Raw genomic sequence first — 5509 nt, 5'->3', positions numbered from 1 at the left:
TGAAACCATTGAAGAGGTTGATGGTGTTCCAAAGGGAGCTACTTCTTCATTCAATTCACCTCCTCATGAAGGCAATGAAGGTGAAAGAGAAAGGTATAAATCTAGTTCTTATCATATTCCTTTTGATGATGTTCATCATGATAAATTTCCATGTAAGCATTGGAAAAGAATTGCACGTTCCTTTTTTGGTTTGGATAACCATAATGTTTCTAGATGTTGGAAGAGAATGGCCACATACAGGAAACTTTTGAAGGAAAGGAATAAAGAAGCCAAAGTTCCATTAGACAAGGCAAATCATGCTGTCAAGAGGATGCACATGTGTTGCACCTACTGCCATAAGCAAGGACACATTGCTGAAAATTTTTGGACTCTGAATCCAACAATGCTTCCATGAAACTTGAAGAAGGTGGAAAGAGAAAATGGCAGGAATGGATAGAAAGATTCCATGAATGATTTGTTTCAAGATGATTCACATGTAGATGTTGATGTGCAGACAAAGGTAGCACCTTTGAAATGGATTGGTAAGAAATGGTTAGAGTTTTTATCCAATTAAAGATTGCATGTCTTTTGATTTGATGCATCTATTTGCATTTCTTTGTTAATGGAATGCAAGTTGCAGGATTTTACCAAGAAGGTGAATGGAAAAGTTGAGTAGGAGACTCACTTTATTGCTGCAACATTATATTTCATTTCAGCTTCGAAAGTACAGTATGCTTAAGCGAAAGTTGAAGGATGAAATGCATGCATAATCTTGAGATGCATGAACACATGGATGTTGATGATTTCCCTGTATTTAAACATGTATGTGTGATTAACTTGAAGGGTTGATCGCTTTGTTTTAAACATGCATGTAATATTGAATTGAGAAAAGTTGATTTGGTCTCCAAGATGGAGATAATGATGAAGTATTTCATCTTTGAAAAAGCATGTAGAAAAGATGTAAAGACATGCTTGACTTGAAGGGTCATTTGTTTTAAAGGCATGTTTTGTGGGCTTGGTACCTAGTCCATCATTTGTATACAGATGTAATACATATAGGTGTTCAAAAGATGTGAGATCTGTTTCTTTTGTTGAAGCAGGAGTTTTAGGCCATCCAATTGTTGTCTGTATTTCTGTTGTTGTTAACAGTTGTTGTTGATAGCTTGTCAAACAGGTACAAATGAAAATTTTGTGAAGCAGATGTAACTTCACATTTGTTTGAGCCACCTTGGATCAATGATCAAGGCAGAGAAGTTCAAACTACATTCTGTGACCATCTCAGCAGGAGTTCTGCATTAAGTCAAGGAGGAAGACAGTTCTTCCCAGGAGGATCAGCACATCTAGGAAGGAAAGTGGTTAGAGACTTTGGTTCAAAGGCACTATACAGAGGTAAGTGTATGGAGGCTGAAAGAAGAGGGTGAGGTACTCTCATTTACTGTTCAGATCAATATTTCAGTCATTTGGAGACCAAAAGTTCTTTTAGTGGGAAGGTGTGATCCAAAATGGACCTTAGATAGACTTCTAAGTTTAAAGTGTTCCTCACAGAGTAAAATGAAAGTGAAGGGCTGCTCCTAGAAATAGTCCCATTGCGTAGATATTTCCATTATGAATCTACTGCAATTTGAATGGGCTAAAATGGACTTCGGATGATGAAATTATCGCAAAAAGAAGTTTGCCTTTGTCCTTTGAAAAGGAGGCAATTTCTTATAAATGGGACTTAAGGGAAAATGTGTTTTTAAACATAAAATCCCTTAGAGTCCATCGCAACGCATTCCTTTATTGCATCACAATAAACTAAGGTTGAAGGACTTAAAACAGGCGCAAAGGCTTTCAGCGGACCAGACGGATTTATGAATAAAACAAGAGAACCTTTTGAGTTCCGAAAGGAAGGCAGTAAGCGGTATTTCGGGCAAGCTTCAAGCAGTAAACGGTATTGGACGGGCTCCGCCTGATTCCATACATTGGCCGACACATAGCATGGAGGAGGAGAGAGGAAACTGCTTTTTCGGGTGGTTAATCCCCGTGCAAATTGTGCACCCGAAATGACTGTCAGCCGTCGGATTAGAGGTCACGAATCAACGGTCGAGATGAGATCGGTGATTGCTGATCAGGGGATGCAAAGGGAAGACCCCCGGCCCGTAGCACTATGATATGCTGATATGCGATCAGCGATATCGCCGATGCGAGGGGGCCGATAGTGATACGCCGATGTTCCGATGGGCTGATAGGCAATATCGGCGTTCAGCGATCGACGAACCCTCGATACCAGGGCCAATGCACATTGCGATTGTGACTTGCAATATGCCGATTAAAGGGTGGACCCAATGGGAATTATAAGCGCGAATGCATAAAATTTGAAATCCAGTTTATTCGGATTTTCTTTGTATTTCCCGTATATTGAGGTTTTGACCTCCCGCCTAAGTGATTGTGATATGCCGATAGAAGGCGGACCCGATGGGTTTATAGATGCAATTCTATATTATTTGAAGTCCAGGCTAAAGGCCCATGATGTGTTTTGCGTGCGTTTTCCTCTGTATTTCCGTTATTTAGCTATCACGGCCAGAGGAAGGCAAAACGACCGAGTTTCCCCACATCGACGATTCCTTTCCATTATAAACGGATTCTTGTGGTGAACAATAGGGTTTTCCATGATGGAGGACAGTAACCAACGTGTTACAAAGGCACAGAGCGCACAATTGCAGAAGGGGGCTGAGAGAGCTGGAGGACTGAAAGAGGTCGTTAGAAGTTTGCCGAGAGTCACTTGGAGGTCGAGCAAACTATAGAGGCACACAAAGGTGGAAAGAAGCTCAGAGAGAACCAGAGCCAGAGCCAGAGCCAGAGCCAGAGAGCTCACAGCAGACTTCTAAGAGCCATGAAGCCATAGTGAAGCTGTAGAATAGCAAAGAGATCAAATGATCCAGCTGTTGTTGGTGTCCAGAGTGTCCTGAAGACATAAGAAGGCATTCCAGAGATAGTTGAAAGAATTCTGAGGGAGTCAGAGAAGCTAGAAGCTCAAGAAGCTCATAGCATTGACTGAAGGAGTCAAGTACAGAGAAGCCTAGATCTGTCTACAGAGTGAGGACAGCCAGGGGTAAGATGGCATTCTAAACCCATAGGTTCAGTGTAAACCAATGGATTTGAGCGTGGAACTTGTAAAAAGATTTAAGCCATAATCCCAAAGAGCCTAGTTGAGTTGATTAGTGCTGAAGGAGACGTAGCCCAAGATATCGGGGTGAACTCCATATTATATTGTTGTTATGTGTGATTGCATTCGCTACTTTATTTGTTGTTATATGTATTTCATATCAGTTCAAGCAAATATACTTAAAGCACATAAATAGTTTAAAAACAAACACAAGCATACACCTATTTTCAAGCACTTTTTAATTCCACAATTGCGTAATCATAAGGTCTTGGGAATATTTAAGCTTTGGAAGTGGGAGAGGATCTTGTAAGCCTGACAAGAAGCCTTTAGTGGTCCATTTTCAAATAATTCTCCAAAAAGGAATTTAACATAATAGATACTATTCTTATGCATACAACTATTTTTTCTTTCCAACATAATCTTTCCCAAAGGGGAGCTATTTACAATAGCTATTGTACATGAACAACAAATGCTCAATTCCAAAATGAAGCTAACATAGTAGTTATGATTTCTTGCATGCAAAGTACATCTTTCTTTCCAAATGAAGCTAATTAAATCTTGCATGCGAAAACACATATTCCATTCAAGTAAAATCACTATCATCTATGTGCATATAAGTACATGTTCTTTAAAAAAATAATGCAATAGGTAGTCTTTCAAGAACCTAACACCGCGGTTATTTTTCCTATGCATGCAAATGCATATGTTTTTCTAAAGAATCTTCAAAAATAAATCTTAACACAATAGAGCATGCAATTACAAGTGTTACTTTCCAAGAATCTAATACAATAATTCATGAAAAACATATCTCTTTTTTTTTAAGAATTTTAACACAACAATTACTCTTTTTCCTTGCATGCAAATTTATATTTATTTTCCAAAAAATCTAACACACTAATTATTCTTTTCCAAAAACTAACCAACTCACTAGCTATTATGAATGCAAGTACAAAATATTTTTGTTCCAAAAACTCATTTCTATCATTTCACACATAAAATACATATGCAATCTTTCCTCAAAAATAGCATGGATAACAAATCCCTTCTCAAATAACACAAATAATTATAATAATTATCTTTTATTGAAAATATTTATATGAAACCCTTTTCAATAAAGTTACTTATCTATTTCGACTCGAGCTTCCCATGCATTCAATCCCCTTCCTCATGCCCTTGGCTGAGATTGATATATTAACAAAAATAATATGCAGAATATGGAACTCGCATTTAGAAAGAGGAAAAGCTCAGAATTAAAATAAGCAGTATAAATGGTCTCCATCCTGTTCATGCACATGGCAACTGAGATGCTTAACATGTACTCTTTCCTTGAACCTCGTTCCTCTGAGAAGTACTTCTACCAATACCCAGTACCAGTCCTAGAACATGTACTCTTTCCTTGAACCTCGTTCCTCTGAGAAGTACTTCTACCAATACCCAGTACCAGTCCTAGAACTTGACGTCTTGTAGGATGTATTTTACATTTCAGAATGTATTTGACAGTTGCTCGAAATTTTTTGATGTCAACTTTGACGTGCAATATAGAGGAGCTACCAATCAAAATGATGTCCAATTTCAAATTGAAATTGTCAAAACCTATGGTAGGGTACATCCTTTATATTGGCGATTTTTGTGAATTCTATCTACCAATGAATAAATTTATCCGTTCACCTACAATCATTACAAGTTTCGTAATAAATTTTTGCGTGTTTGGCCCTTTAGGTAAGGGCGACAACATTCAATGCTGCAATATCAATATCATATCTCATGAGCTGAGTGACCAATAAGTTTTCAATGCGATATGAAATAAGGATTTGCAGGGCACTTACTTTGCAGCACGGTGTACTATTATTGAGAAAGACACAGTTGTCAAAGTGCGTCAGACAAAGGACTAAATCACTAGATGTGCAAATAATACTTGCCTCTCTAATTGAACTGAAACATTATCAATATCATGGAAAGGAAGCTTGCAATATCTGCATCAACATTAGAGATTATTTGAACTTCAAACAGATGACTTTAGTCAAAACAAGTGCTGCATGCAGCCGGTAGTCCCTGCCGGGTCTGCCACAACAAGCCAGGGTCTGCTACAACAACAATACAAACGCTTTCTGCAACATGCGAATTCAATGTGTAATTTGTTAAAAAATTCATGGGTCTGCCACAACAACAATACAAACGCTTTCCATCTATTTAAGTCAGCTCAACACGTTGTGAAAACAGTCAACATGTCAGTAGACTATTTAAAGACTTCTCGTTTCGACCAGCCAATTACTTCCACGGAAGGTGGCCAACTTTTAACATGAAAATTAGTTGTATAATACCGTTGGGATGCAGAAATATGTTGCTTCCTGTATTTGTATTTAGTACACGCATATTGCAACCTCT

The sequence above is a fragment of the Pinus tabuliformis genome, chromosome 2_1 (assembly GCF_031772625.1).
Source record: "Pinus tabuliformis cultivar Carrire ecotype Pingquan chromosome 2_1, CPIR1, whole genome shotgun sequence".
Classification (NCBI taxonomy): domain Eukaryota; kingdom Viridiplantae; phylum Streptophyta; class Pinopsida; order Pinales; family Pinaceae; genus Pinus; species Pinus tabuliformis.
Note: the sequence above shows the minus strand (reverse complement) of the source record.